Here is a 16,809-nt window from a genome sequence, read left to right as displayed (position 1 = left end):
ATTGCAACCCACCAGGCCCTCCAAATAAGGTCCGGGCAGAGTGTTCACGAACATGTTAGCCATTTCCTTCTCCAACATAGGAGGTTGAACGCGGGAAGCTGTTTCTCTCCAGCGTTAAGCATATTCTCTGAAGCACTCATTGCTTTTAAGAGACAGATTTTGAAGTTGAGTTCTGTCCGGAGCCATGTCTGCATTATACTGACACTGCTTCACGAAAGCCTCAGCCAAATCCCTCCAGCAACGGATGTGGGCTCTGTCCAGCCTCATATACCATTCCAGGGATGCCCCAGCTAGGCTGTCCTGGAAAAAGTACATAAGCAACTTTTTGTCAGCGGAGTATGCAACCATTTTACGGAAATAGGCTTGCACATGGGTCTTCGGGCAAGAGTTGCCATTGTATTTGTCAAATATCGGGACCTTGAATTTCGGTGGCACTATCACACCTGGGACCAGCCCCAAGTCAGCAACATCTACTCCCAGAGGATTCTGTCCTTCCACTGCCTTCAACCTCTCTTCCAATCTTCTAAACATGGGGTCCACACCATGACCCATACCAAAGTCTTCCTGCAGCAGGGGGAACTGATCGTCCTGATCATCATGAACGGGCTGTTGACCGGAGGTGACATGTAGGATAAGGATAGGCCCCGGTTCATTGGGTCCATTAGCCTCTCCAGCTGGAGGATCAGTCACCGTCTCTGGTTGAGCAGGGGGATTCTTCTGTATCATCTGCCTGAACTCTTGTTGTCCCTGAGCCACCCCTTGAACCACATCCATGAATTGATTCATGCGGATTTTCATCTCGGCGAACTCTGCCTGTAGGCCTTCCATTACTCTCTGTTGGTTTCTGCGGGTACCGTACCAGTGAATGCCTGGGTCAGCTATCCTACTGATTGAACACCAAACAAACTGAGAACACTGTGGCGGTACCTGTTATGCAAGACATGCTAATGAATATGTAAATGCAATGACATGTTTATCAATTCCAAAGGTATTCTACCCCCTTGATTCCAGTCTCTCAATAGATAAACGATGTAAAAAAAAAACTAAGCCGTTGATGAGAACCAAGAAAATTCCGACTAGAATCAAGTAGAAGATATAAACCCCACAGAAATGGATAAACATGTGTGAATGATTATGAATGCAAAATTATGTGATGCAAAATGATGTGAATGCAGTGCAGTGGCATGGGAATCAGGATCGCTGTATTTGCTTGAACATCTGTCAGGTTGCACTGTCTGGAGAGAAATTAAGAGCACACCAAACAAAGGTCATGGGATGTATCATGTTATCCTTAATATCAACCACCCATTTTGGTGGATTATGGTTTACACCTTATCAACACCCAAGTTTCATTGATATTAAGGATACCTGATCGGATCAACCATGAATCAAGGGTTTGTTGCAAGTCACGAGCATGGAGTTTAGGTTAAGAACCACCCAAAAGGAGTGTACTAAGGTTTAAACCTGCCAAACATGTTCTACAAAAGGTTCCCATAGTCATAATCCCATCTTTCGGATATTATCGGAGGAACGACTACTCGTATTCCAAAAATATTCTCAAGAGAGACTCTTATGAGTGTAGTATCGCGTAATAATCGTATCAAATCTTACACTTGAACGACTTTCACACTACATCCTACGAATAGGCCAAGATGGGTTTGGTAAACTAAGGTCCTCGACTTCTAAGGTCTATATTGGAAAAAGTAATGTCTAACCACAACTTACTTGTGTGACATTATTGATCTCAACATGACCTCCACCAAGTGAATGGGCTTACAAGTCAACTTGCTAAGGAATAACTCCACACAAGTCGACAAGACTATGCCATTCTCCTATCCTAAGTGCACTCGAGTTCGGGTATAGAACTCATCTCACAAAGATCACCAAGCAGCCATAGCCAGCCAACAGATACAGCAATGATATGTACACAATACAATAGGGTAAAGCAGGTAAATAAATAACTGTACAAAAGCATGAACACCCAATAAACAAACAAACTACAAAAGCTAGGAGGGACTCGCTTAGGGAAACCGGGTCCCCAGCAGAGTCGCCAGCTGTCGCAACCTAAAAAATACAGTGTGCGAAAAACAACCGGCGAAAGAAAATGACAGAAAAGTCGCCACCGTGCGTTATTTATCCCAAAGGAGGGAAAGGAAACGCTCGAAGTAAACCTGAAAAGAGGAAAGGAAAAGACAAGGTCTCGCAACCAAATCTTGGGTTCGGGAGTTGGTTATGCGAAGGGAAGGTATTAGCACCCCTACGCATCCGTAGTACTCTACGGGATCCACTTTTGTAGTTCTTGTCTAAAGGGTGTGAGTTTATCTTGTGTTGTTTACTAAAAAAGGGTTAAATGAAAATGACTCGCGCGGATGTCGCATCCACTGCATACGTATCTCATCTGAATATGAGAATCAGAGTCTTCGTAGCTCGGCTGACCTATGGGTTAGGGGATGTGTGCTCGCTAAGACATCGCGTCTTATGCCTACGTATCTCATCTGGAATGAGAATCAGAGCAAGCCGTAGTTCGGCTAACTACGGGGTTATGGATTGGGTTTTGGACGAACGATGTTACTACGCAATCTACCGGATGCTCGACCTTTGGAGACTTACTCGCCTGTAGTAGAAGGAGTAAACGTGTGTTTAGGAGACGAAAAATCAATGAAGGGTTAGGGTTGCTCATGCAAAAAGGAGTCCTGGACAAAGGAACCTGCATAAAGTAAACACACAAAACATTGCCTCCTATCGAGGTCTTCCAGCTAAGAAAGCGGTAAAAATACGGGAAAATGTAAAAGTACCACACGGATGAAGATCCGAGGTAACAACAATTAAAGGAACGATAAACCCTGAGATCCTTCCAAGCTAACATCATTAAAGAAAGTGGGCCAGTACAAGTAATCGGAATGAAACCTCCAGGTGGTATCCCACAAATAAAGTGGAACACCAGGCAAACCATCTCTGCAAGAGTCATATGAGCCCTCACAAAACAAAACTCAACAAACAGGTTAGAGAAACAAAATAGGGTAACCAAGAGTTGCCCCCCAAATCAAAATATAACCACATGAATCATGCCATTAAAATTCACAAAAAGCTCACAAAAAGCAACCAAGGGTAGGAGGCCTAAACCTCTTGTCAAACACATGCATCAAAAGGGTATCAAATTCACCCATAATACCTCATACATTTAGAGCATTCAAATTAAAGGCATAAAGATGATGGATATAGGGCAAACCTGATTGGAGAGCTTGATTGAAATTGAGTTGCACCCGTGAGGTTTACAAAACAATCTTTAGGGTTTATGTGAGGCAGAGGTGATTCTGTGCAATTGAGTTCCCTTTAGGGTTTGGAGGTTGCTCTGAACTCTGTTAGCTCTTCTCTCACTATCTTTTTCCTCCAACCAGGGTAATAGGAATAGAATTCCTTTTGTTTTACTGAAACTCTGAATTTATAACCTGATTTTTGTGGACCTGTGGGCTCAGATGAGAGAGGCCCAAGTCCAAAAATTTTCTTTTATTTATTTAATTTTTTTTCTTCGTTTTTTTTGTTTTCTTTTTTTTTCCATTTTTTTTCCATTTTTTTTTCTTTTCCGTTTTCCGTTTTTTTTTTAGGAAAAATGAAGGGTAAATTTTGGGGTATTACAGATCTCAAGAGAGGAACTCCTAGTGTGGTTTTATTCCATATCCATTACCACTTTTGTTTCCTTCATTTCTCCACCTTAACCCATTTCCTTCATTTCTCCACCTTAACCCATTTCCTTCATTTTTTCATCTTAACCCAAACCAAAAACACTTTTGTGCAAACATTTGACTTTGTTTTCAACATTAGAAACCTAAGCCTTATGCTTTTGATTTTCAAACTTTCTTTTCATAATACTCATTTTGAATTGAATCTTTAAGTCAACTTTGACCATTTTGTATATACTTTCTAATTGGTAAATATAACCCATTCAATGTTTCTTTTGTGGTTTCAATGATCACTTCTTAATCAAATTTTCCATAACCTTTAGCTATTAGGTTTGAGTTATCTTTGTGGTAGATATAATACTCACCTTTGTCCTTAGTGATGGACAATGAGTCTTCCATGCTTATTATAGGGTTAACCCCTCACTAGCATGTTGAAGCTATCCTCACATGGTGAACTTGTGGTTTTTCAGGTTGAGTTTTCTCCCTTTGATAACAAAAGACCTTAAGGCTTTTGGACCAATCAATCCACTCATTTGTTTTGAAATTTTTTACCCGAACTACGAGGTTTTGATCCTAATCTTTTCATAAGAGGGTACGTAGGCAATGGGTTTATCTGTGATACGGTGAACTGACTTTGATGTTTTTGCTTTGAAAAGCAATGTTGCGGATAGCAAGAGTCGCCACCGACTTTTCTTTTATCCAATAAGGAAAGGCGGAAAAGAACAGGAAAGACCTTGATTAGATTTTGAGTTCGGGAGGTACATTATACAAAGGGAAGGTGTTAGCACCCTTTGTATCCATGGTTATCCATGGGCTCTTAATTGCTTAACTCACTTATGTTTTCCTTGTTTGAGAAAGGGTTTGAGAAATATGGTGTGTTTAGAAAATATTTTGGAAGGAGAGTTTAACTTTGTAATGATTCTTGTACGAATGTATACAAAGTGTTTATCTCGTTTGATTTTGAAAGATGTTTAGAAAAATATAACTCGGCGATGATTCTGGTGCGGATGTATACCAAGTGGTGATTTTCTAAAAGATGTTTTGAAAAGTGTGAGGTGTGAAAAGTATTTTAAGCTGTGAGCAAGCATTTAAGAGTTATACCTAACCAAGGTCTTTATAGGTATTTCCTATCCTTAGGAGGGTAAAATTGTCCTTACTATTGAGAAGCAAGTAGTCTTATCCTTTGCATGTAAAGGGACATCGTGGGGTCGTTGATTGGTCATTGAAGGTAACATTTGTAAGGATACCTTAGCGTTCGAAGGGACGATCATCATTTAATCGTAGGCTACAACGAAGGGTCATCGAGGGACAAAGTCATATATTCGAAGGCAACGTTCGAGGGACTATGGTTTATCTTGCAGGGACATTGACTTTTTGATCGAAGGGACTATGACTTATCCGTTTAGGGATGATGATGATTTAATCGAAAGGGTCTTTGCCAAGGGTATCCCCACATTCGTGGGACATGACCGTAGTATCGTAAGGCAACAAAGAGAGGGATAAGATCACGTATTCGAAGGCAATGTAATTAGCCAAGTAATCAAAATAAATCTCCACAATGGTATCCCACAAATAAAGCGGAATACCGAGCTATCTCTTCAAGAATCATGGGGCCCTTACAAACTTAGCAAACATGTTAGAATAACGGGATGGGGTGCAATCAAGGGTTGCACCGAACAAAAGAATCATAGCAATAATAGCGTCAGGCGAACATCATGTAAACGGAATAGAAAACATGTCCAACAAATACAAAACAGATCAGAATGCAAACAGAAAAAAACAACTACTGTCACGTTCGCTACTGCCTCGCCTAGCGAAGGCCTGGCGAACCCTCGATACATGTTCGCTTAGCGAGGTGCTAGCGAACGACTGCGGGTTCTGGGTTCTTCTTTGATACTGGTACGATTTCGGAAACCCCAAACCCTATGGTATCCATTACAGAAATTACATGATTGAATATTCAAAGTATTATTTTACACATTTATGCACATCTAAACCCACATGCAAAACCTAACGGTATTCGCCTTTCCAAATTCAACCATAAGGCCTCATGCATTTAGAAGTTTCAAATTGGGGCATAGAGTGGTGGGAATAGGGCATACCTGATTGAATGTAGCTGAATTGCACCTTAGGGTTTAGGCCTGATAGAGTTGGCGGAGGTAACCTTTGTGCAGATGAGTTCTCCTCAGGGTATACGGAGGCTGCTCCGAATTAGCTTCTAGGGTTTTCTCCGTTATTCAGGGTTGTCTCCAGGGTTTTCTCTTCTGTCCCCGTCTGTCTATGTGTGTCCTTCTCCCCTTGTTCTGAATGAAGTTCTGGTATTTATAATAATTTTGTGTCTTGGTGGGCTCAGAATTAAGCCCAAAATTTTCTGGTATTTCGTGAGCTCGCTAGGCGAGTGAGGTAGCGAAGGGTTCGCTAGGCGAGCACTTAGCGAGGCTCTAGCAAACACTCCCAGAATTGGGTAAAAGCATAGCTAGTACTTACTCGCTAGGCGAGCATCTAGCGAGCAGGTAGCGAGCATTCCAGTAGCAAACTCATCCAGACTCGCTGGAGCGAGGGCTGAAGCGTGGGCTTCGCCTAGCGAAGGGTTTGCTCACCTAGCGAAGGGTTCAGTTCAGGTCATTTCCTGGATTTGGTAACCTGTGTGCTGGACCTTTGTTCCTTTAATGTCTTGAAAAATGAATTGGAAAATGTCTTGAGAAATTAACGGGCAAATTTTGGGGTATGACAGCTGCCCCTGTTCAATATTCTTAAACCGAGAGAATTAGAATGGTATGTACGCCATTCGTGATCTGGAGGTGGAAGATTATTGAATACTTAGAATGCCCCGAAAATTTGCACTTGTTAATTAAAGGATAGTCTTGATGGAGATGGGCTTAAAGATGCCATCCAAAAAGTTTGATGAGGAGAGCTTCAGAGTGCGTCGTATATTAGACCATATATGAAGACATGGGTGTCACATTGGGTCGCACGCTATACCGTATAATGAGTCATCCATTAGGTGATGTTAGGGTGAGCTGAACCTGATGAGATAAGGATCAGAATGGGTCATACGCTGCTGGGGATAAAGGATCGGAATGGATCATACGCTAGATCGTATCTGAATTGCAGAATGAACCGTCTGTTAGGCTGTATCTGGAGAGGTAAAGATCAGAATGGATCGTACGCTAGATCGTATCTGAGTAGCAGAATGAGTCATCCATTAGGCGGGTGACTTCACTGGGGATGAAAGATCAGAATGGATCATACGCTAGATCGTATCTGAGTTGCAGAATGAGCCGCCCATTAAGCTATATGCTAAGTAGTATCTGAGTCGTAGAATGAGCCGTCCGTTAGGCTGTATCTGGAGAAATAAAGATCAGAATGGATCGTACACTAGATCGTATCTGAGTAGCAGAGTGAGCCGTCCGTTAGGATGTATCTAGGATAAAAAGTAGTCGTATGCTAGACTACATTTCAGAATGTACCGTACGCTAGGTAGTATCTGAGTCGCAGAATGAGCCGTCCATTAGGCTGTATCTGGAGAAATAAAGATCATAATGGATCGTACGCTAGATCGTATCTGAGTAGCAGAATGAGCCGTCCGTTAGGCTGTATCTGGGATAAAAAGTAGTCGTATGCTAGACTACATTTCAGAATGTACCGTACGCTAGGTAGTATCTGAGGGGGTGAATATCCAAATGGGTCGTATGCTAGACCGTATTGGCACAGTTGAAGGAACCATACGTTAAGCTGAATCAGAATGAGCCGTACGTTAGGCCATATCTGATGATATTTGTATATGTTGTATTTGCAATAAATGTCTGGGATGGGCTTAAAGATGCCATCATTAGGAGGATATCAGGATACTTGTCAGAATGAATATTCATATGGATTATATCTGAAAAATGTATCTGAATCTTGAATGTAATCGATAAAGATCCGTCTGAATGAATCTTTATCTTGATTGTATTAGGAGGATAATTAACCTACAAACAAGAGTTAGCTTCATGCCATGTTATGATGCATGAGATGTTTTATGCCTTTGAAAATAAATGCGAACATTGCATGCATGTATATGCTGTGAAATGATGTATGAATGAATTATATGTCTGAAAAATTTCCCATGGGAAAATAAATCCCGATATTCTAGTTGGAGACATTTGTATTGATGACCCTTTCTTAGCTAGGGATATTTGATTTCTGTCTGATGGTAGAAATATTCAACAGAACCTGACTGGGGATAACAAAGATGACCAGTCTGTCTAATAGTGCCAATTTCTTCTGGGAATGACTGGTTTTGCTGGGGAACAGGATTTGCAACCGGACTTGTTGGAAAGCATGGTCAGACCTTATCCTCGATCCTAAAGTCTTTTAGTAATTGCTATTTCTATTTTAGGCATGTATTTTCGGTAAACATCAATCATATTCAAATGCATATATCAATTCGAATTAAATCAATGGACATTTATGCAAACAAAACGGAGCAAGTAAAATTGTATTGATTTTGAAAGAGGGCCTATAAACAGGCAATTTAATACAGGGAGACGAAAGTCCTAGTAAGAGGAAATTGTCAAGAAAGCAAAAGAAAAAAAATAGCTATGAGAAAAAGTCCTATTGATTTAAATTCTGCTACTGCTATTATGTCTTCAAGCATCTCATCCCTTGTTGTCGGACAGAAGTGATTGGCTTGCTCAGTCCCTTTGACTTTGGTGAGGCTGACCGAGAACGGGACATAGTCATACGCTTTAATCCCTAATTTTTGCCTGGACCGCCTTTTCAGGTTTTCAGTCCACCAGGATACCCTTTTTTGCCCAAGCCGCCTTTTCAGGTTTTCGACTTGCCGGGTGTACATCTTTATATGTTTATCCGTAATTTTTGCCCGAACCCTTTTGGTTCGCCGGGATGCCCTTACTTTTGCCTAGATACGTCGACCTAGCGGATCTCTTTTATGCGTAGTATTTTTTAACTATGTTCGCGTTCACGGGATGCGGGAAATCTTCGCCATCCATTGTAGTAAGCATCATGGCTCCACCAGAGAATACCTTCTTAACTACAAATGGCCCTTCGTATGTGGGAGTCCATTTGCCTCTAGGATCACCTTGTGGTAGAATGATACGCTTTATCACCAAGTCGCCAATTTGATACACCTGCCTCTTGACTTTTTTATTAAATGCCTGGGTCATGCGCTTCTGATATATCTGTCCATGACAAACAGCCACAAGTCTCTTTTCATCAATCAAATTTATCTGATCGAGTCGAGTCTGAATCCATTCATCTTCATCTAAGCCTGCATCTTTCATAATTCTTAGAGAGGGAATCTGAACTTCCACTGGTAAAATGGCTTCCATTCCGTAGACTAAAGAGAAAGGAGTTGCCCCTGTCGAAGTGCGTACTGAAGTGCGATAACCATGAAGAGCAAATGGTAACATCTCATGCCAGTCTTTGTATGTTACTGTCATCTTTTGTATAATCTTCTTAATATTCTTATTAGCAGCTTCTACGGCGCCATTCATCCTTGGCCGGTACGGAGAAGAGTTATGGTGTTTTATTTTGAACTACGTGTAGAGTTCGGTAATCATCTTGTTGTTCAAATTAATACCATTATCAGTGATAACTCTTTCAGGAGAGAGCAGGTTTCTCAAATATATATATTTGATGGGATCCATCTTAGAAATCAATAAAGTGGTATGATTCAACATATACTGTCTTAGTCGACGAGCAGCCCAAGCCAAAGCACAACAAGTTTTCTCGAGGAGTGAGTATCTTGTTTCACAGTCGGTAAACTTTTTGCTAAGGTGGTATATTGCATGCTCTTTTCGACCAAACTCGTCATGTTGCCCCAGCACACACCCCATTGAATTTTCTAACACGGTCAAATACATGATTAGAGGTCTTCCTTCAACTGGTGGCATCAGAATTGGAGGTTCTTGGAGACACTTCATGATTTTGTCAAAAGCTTCTTGACATTCATCATTCCATATTATCTCTTGATTTTTTCTCAGTAATTTGAAGATGGGTTTGCAAGTAGCAGTCAAATGGGAGATAAATCGGGCATTGTAATTCAAGCGTCCCAAGAAACCTCTGACTTCTTTCTTGTCCACTTCAGTACCCAGATTTACAATTTCGATTGATTCCTCATGCGGCTGTATGGTCTTTTCTTCTTGCAGTAACAGTCTGGCAAGCTCTCCAGGTACTTCGCAATCTTCCTCACTTCCATCCTCGGCTTGGTAGATCGGATTTTCAAAGGCATAATTAACAGTAGCAGAATTATTATCAACAGGATCCAGAGTGGATATGGATCTGCAATTTGTTACGTGAGTGTGTGTAAGAAAACATATCTTATTTGAAAGATGACAGGAAAGATAAAGAGCGCAATATTTGAATGCAAAAAAGGTCCATTGATTTATTGAATGTGAATATGCTTATGAAAATGACAAAACCCTTGAAAAATTAGCTATTGTGCCCCGGGTATAGACACAATGCTTTGAAAAATTACAAAATTTGAAACACTAAAATAGCAATAACAATTACTCCTGACTAAAAGAAATCGGGATAGTGTCTTCATCCTTCCAATTATTGAGTCCGTCCCCAATTGTTGGGAAAATCCAGTTATCCAAGTCGCAATCGCTATCATCATCTTCTACAGCATTAACGGTCTTGTCATGATTAGGCAGAGGAGCAGTGATGACATTAGGAGTCTCCGGAGGATCAAAATCAATCTCTCCAGCGTCGATCATGTCCTGAATCTTATTCTTCAACAACCAACAATCGTTTGTATCATGCCCGGGGCTATCAGAGTGATATGCACACCTGGCATTGGGATTATAACGAGGAGAAGTAGTGTTGGGATTTGCAGGAGGATCTCTGAGGGTAATTAAATTTGCTTTTAGCATACCCTGCAGTGCTTGTGCTAAAGTCATATTGATCTTGGTAAACTGCCTTCTTGGCCTGTCTTGTCTGTGTTGGAAGTTTTGGGATGGCGGTGCTGCAATCGTAACTGCTCCAACAGTATGGTCACGATTTTTCTTGTTATGACCCCTTTGACCGTACACAACATTTGATTCATTCTTCCCCTGATAGGACTTTTTGGTGCTTGCAGAGGTAGCCGCCTGTATCTTTCCACTTCGAATGCCGCTTTCAACACGTTCACCCGTCAATATAAGTTCAGTGAAACCCGATGAGGAACTTCCCAATAGATGGCTGTAGAATGCGCCAATCAGTGTACCCATGAACATGTCCACTAATTCTCGATCGATCATAGGGGGTTTGACTCTGCCTACCAAGTCTCTCCATTTTTGAGCATATTCTTTGAAGCTTTCTTTAGAGCCCATAGTCATATTCTGCAGCTGTAGCCGAGTAGGCGCTAATTCAGAATTATACTGGTAGTGTTTGTAGAAAGTTGTCGCTAAATCAGTCCAGGTGCGGATGTTAGAGCTCTCGAGCTGATAATACCACTCTAACTGTGTGCCAGACAGACTCTCTTGGAAGAAATGGATCCATAGCTTCCTATCAGTGGTATACGGCTGAATCTTTCTCCCTTAAGCTCTCAGATGCATCTGAGGACAAGACACACCATCATACTTAGTGAAAGCGGGGACCTTGAATTTACGAGGAATGACCACGTCAGAGACCAGACCTAAGCTTTCGAAATCCAGACCGGGCGCCTTCTGACCCTCCATAGCTAGCATACGTTCTTCCATCAACTTATACTTATCATCTTTCGGAGAGTACTATTCATTTTCATAATTTTCATAGTCGTCCTCAGGGTTGAAGGGATCAGCATCCTCCTCTTTCGAATCATTCTCTGTCTCATCTTCTTTGTCCTTAGGAATTCCAATCTTGACTCCTGGAGCCTGTCCTTTAAACCTTCTTCCCGGGTTAATGCAACTCACAGGCTTCTTGTCTTTCTTCTTCTCGAGTAATAGAGCCTTCAGTTCCTACTGCCCCTTGGATAAGTTCAAGATCATCTCCTGGAATTGAGCATTCTGAGCCTGGAGATCCTTGACAGTTTGTTCGAGGGCCATTTTCCTAATTGAAGGAAAACCGTGAGAACATTGATCTTTTTAGAGTACCTGTTATGCAATGTTATGTTATGCTATGCAATGTATGAAATGTTTTCAAGGACTTTTGGAATTTAACTTTGCGTAAACCACCAAAAAAGGAATTTTATTAATAACTTCTTTAATCAATGTTCATTACAAAGGAAAAAAATGAAAGCTCAAGTCTCCCAGGGACGGCTTCTTTTTGGGCGGAGATATGCATTGAGACTTCGTTCCTCCTTAAGCTGGCAGGTGAGCTTTAATACTTTCTCCCTTTCAGCACAGAACTGAGCTTCAAAAGTATCTCTTTCCTCTCTCAACTGGATCCAAGATTTCTTCAACTCTTCAACATTGGTAGGCATATCTGGATAAGGAATGATCTGAGGGGTACCTCCTTCAACTTTTGGTTCAACAATCAGAGGTCCGATTGCAAGATATGGCATGATAAGCTCACGAGCTCTGGCGCGCACCCATCTGAGATAAGGTTCCATAGGGATAGAGTTTTTCTGTCCTAAGGTGCTTCTTTTCACCATGCCCCAAGCTCGTACAAACCTTTGACGGAGACCTTGAAAATCATTGTCATAGTTAAACACAATGCCTTGGATAATTGCTTCATGTGGACCATCTCTTCGAGCATAACCAAACTGACGTAGGGCTAAAGCAGGATTATAAGTAATACCTCCTCTTATCCCCAGGAGTGGTACGTTAGAGAATTCTCCACAACGGTCAATGATGATAACATTTTCTTTAGGTTGGGGATACCAATGGATGTCTGAATGGGAGAGCGACATTATCCTTTGAGACCATTTCAAATTTTGCTCATTCTTCAAGACTGATTGAGGAAGGTGCGAAATAAACCACCTAGATAATAAAGGTACGCAGCACATGAGAGTCCCTTGCCTTTTCATAGTACGCGTGTGAAGGGAATGCAAAATGTCTCCAAGCAAGGTGGGCACAGGGTTATGAGTGAGAAATACCTTAACAGCATTCATGTCTACGAATTGATCTGGATTAGGAAATAACACCAAACTGTAGATTAGTAATGCTAGAACATCTTCGAAAGCGTGGACATTCATAGCTTTTAGGAATTCTCGGGCCTTATTTATCAGAAATTTGGCAAGTAAACCCTTAACTCCACTTCTTGTTACCCAATTAGTTTCAATATCGGACTTTGTCATGTGTAAAGCCGCAGCAACCTCTTCAGACCTCAGAATTTTTTCTAGACCATCGAAAGGTGTTTGATCAAGGACAGGTATCCCAAGCAACCTGGAAAATTCTTCTAATGTGGGTACCAACTGATAATCTGGGAAGGTGAAGCAATGATGTTTAGGATCGAAGAACTAGAATAGAACTCTCATCATATCTTCCTTGAAACCGGTGGTAACTAAATTGAGGAGATAACCATGTTTCTTGATGAACTGAGCATGATCAGGAAGTTCTGACACCAAATCCTTGAGTTGAGGAGAGATTGCTACAAAATTGATCCGGATGGTCTTCCTGGAAGCCATAGCCTTACAAAACAGAGCAAAGTTAAATCCTTAAGTCCTCGAAACGGTTAGTACAATGCCATGATGTCATGATGTTATGATGTTATGATGTTATGATGTTATGATGTCAAGTAAGTAACAAGCACAAACAAGTCACACCACAATCGTCCCTAGGTTTTAAGGCTTGCATGAGTTCCATAGGTAAGTACCCTCCCTACTGAAGTTTGGTTGGTTCAACCTGTCCTAGAATAGTAACCGGGTTCTAGAAGGATCTCAAATCATTGACCTTTCCTTAAGGCCACTTTAGTGCAACACCAAGTGGTTGACCAAAATTTCCCTAAAGTCCAATCTCAAAGAGTGTAGTATCGAGTATCAACCAACCCCAGTCGGAACCGAAGTCAGTTATCTCACTACTTTCTAATGGCTAGGATGAGTCAATTAGGGTTCTAAAGGTCTGGTTAATGCTTTGATGACACCACGCAGACACCAAATTTTTCCTCAAGTAAACATGAGGAACATCAGGACATCCAAAGTGTCACATCAACCGTAGCCATCATTTTAACCATTCCAGTATACGCCGGACAGTCGCGATGGTCTCTTGCTACTTACCTAAGGTATACTAGATCCGGGTGTAGGATCTTTCACTCAAGCATAGAATACCCAAACAATCCCTTAAAAGTAAATCAGACAAAGAAACAATTCGAAAACATAAGTGATCTTATCTTTAAGGTAACCTCACTTTTTAAGATCCCCAGCAGAGTCGCCAGTTCTGTGAAACGGTGAACTGACTTTGAGTTTTTTGCTTTGGAAAGCAATGTTGCGGATAGCAAGAGTCGCCACCGACTTTTCTTTTATCCAATAAGGAAAGACGGAAAAGAACAGGAAAGACCTTGATTAGATTTTGAGTTTGGGAGGTACATTATACAAAGGGAAGGTGTTAGCACCCTTTGTATCCATGGTTATCCATGGGCTCTTAATTGCTTAACTCACTTATGTTTTGCTTGTTTGAGAAAGGGTTTGAGAAATGTGGTGTGTTTAGAAAATATTTTGGAAGGAGAGTTTAACTTTGTAATGATTCTTGTACGAATGTATACAAAGTGTTTATCTCGTTTGATTTTGAAAGATGTTTAGAAAAATATAACTCGACGATGATTCTGGTGCGAATGTATACCAAGTGGTGATTTTCTAAAAGATGTTTTGAAAAGTGTGAGGTGTGAAAAGTATTTTAAGCTGTGAGCAAGCATTTAAGAGTTATACCTAACCAAGGTCTTTATAGGTATTTCCTATCCTTAGGAGGGTAAAACTGTCCTTACTATTGAGAAGTAAGTAGTCTTATCCTTTAGATGTAAAGGGACATCGTGGGGTCGTCGATTGGTCATTGAAGGCAACATTTGTAAGGATACCTTAGCATTCGAAGGGATGATCATCATTTAATCGTAGGCTACAACGAAGGGTCATCGAGGGACAAAGTCATATATTCGAAGGCAACGTTCGAGGGACTATGATTTATCTTGCAGGGACATTGACTTTTTGATCGAAGGGACTATGACTTATCCGTTTAGGGATGATGATGATTTAATCGAAAGGGTCTTTGCCAAGGGTATCCCCACATTCGCGGGACATGACCGTAGTATCGTAAGGCAACAAAGAGAGGGATAAGATCACGTATTCGAAGGCAATGTAATTAGCCAAGTAATCAAAATAAATCTCCATAATGGTATCCCACAAATAAAGCGAAATACCGAGCTATCTCTTCAAGAATCATGGGGCCCTTACAAACTTAGCAAACATGTTAGAATAATGGGATGGGGTGCAATCAAGGGTTGCACCGAACAAAAGAATCATAGCAATAATAGCGTCAGGCGAACAACATGTAAACGGAATAGAAAAAGTGTCCAACAAATACAAAACATATCAGAATGCAAACAGAAAAAAACAACTACTGTCACGTTCGCTACTGCCTCGCCTAGCGAAGGCCTGGCGAACCCTCGATACATGTTTGCTTAGCGAGGTGCTAGCGAACGACTGCGGGTTCTGGGTTCTTCTTTGATACTGGTACGATTTCGGAAACCCCAAACCCTATGGTATCCATTACAGAAATTACATGATTGAATATTCAAAGTATTATTTTACACATTTATGCACATCTAAACCCACATGCAAAACCTAACGGTATTCGCCTTTCCAAATTCAACCATAAGGCCTCATGCATTTAGAAGTTTCAAATTGGGGCATAGAGTAGTGGGAATAGGGCATACCTAATTGAATGTAGCTGAATTGCACCTTAGGGTTTAGGCCTGATAGAGTTGGCGGAGGTAACCTTTGTGCAGATGAGTTCTCCTCAGGGTATACGGAGGCTGCTCTGAATTAGCTTCTAGGGTTTTCTCCGTTATTCAGGGTTGTCTCCAGGGTTTTCTCTTCTGTCCCCGTATGTCTATGTGTGTCCTTCTCCCCGTGTTCTGAATGAAGTTCTGGTATTTATAATAATTTTGTGTCTTGGTGGGCTCAGAATTAAGCCCAAAATTTTCTGGTATTTCGTGAGCTCGCTAGGCGAGTGAGGTAGCGAAGGGTTCGCTAGGCGAGCACTTAGCGAGGCTCTAGCGAACACTCCCAGACTTGGGTAAAAGCATAACTAGTACTTACTCGCTAGGCGAGCATCTAGCGAGCAGGTAGCGAGCATTCCAGTAGCAAACTCATCCAGACTCGCTGGAGCGAGGGATGAAGCGTGGGTTTCGCCTAGCGAAGGGTTTGCTCGCCTAGCGAAGGGTTCAGTTCAGGTCATTTCCTGGATTTGGTAACCTGTGTGCTGGACCTTTGTTCCTTTAATGTCTTGAAAAATGAATTGGAAAATGTCTTGAGAAATTAACGGGCAAATTTTCGGGTATGACATTATCCATCCAAACACAAAATGTAAATAAACTTGTATATTCTTTTCTCATCTCTTCAATCATGTTTGCACAAATAATTTCACAAAAACAATAACCTTTTGCAACAAGCGTGAAAAGGGCTCCCTATGAGTACCTAGGATGTTTTGGGTGCCTAACACCTACCCATTGCATAACTAACCCCCTTACCCAGATCTCTGTTTCTTTTACTAGTTTTGTTTGTAAAAGTTTTTAGGTTTTTGTTCGCTTTCTAACCATTCCTTTGGATAAATAGAAGTGCGGTGGCGACTCGACTTTGTATGATTTACCTTGGATTTAGTCAATATCTCCAATGGTAACGAATACACCGCTACAATGTGCTTCCAAGAAGGCTTACAATAGTAACTTGCCATAAGTGTGTATCTATGAGACACAATAAAAGAAGTTTTACATGAAAGAGGGCTTGTGATATATCCACCCCAAAAGGTGGAAATAACAAGAATACTACAAAGGGTGGACACAATAAGAAAGCAAAGACAAGTGCAGTTGAGATTGGAAGCTCATCCCATGCACCCCAACCTACACAACCATCTCAGCAGTAGTTTCAGCAGTAATTCCATCACTGGTTCTTATTTTGAAGTGTAGTTGAATTAGGATCAAACTATTATTTCAAAGTACCATTTATTTATATGTACATGTTATGTAATGAATAGGTATTCCAAGTACCTTTTGATGTAGTTTTTTTTAACTTAAT

Source organism: Lathyrus oleraceus, chromosome 5, assembly GCF_024323335.1.
Source record: "Lathyrus oleraceus cultivar Zhongwan6 chromosome 5, CAAS_Psat_ZW6_1.0, whole genome shotgun sequence".
Classification (NCBI taxonomy): Eukaryota; Viridiplantae; Streptophyta; class Magnoliopsida; order Fabales; family Fabaceae; genus Lathyrus; species Lathyrus oleraceus.
The sequence above is the reverse complement of the archived record's forward strand: the minus strand, read 5'-3'. Positions refer to the sequence as shown.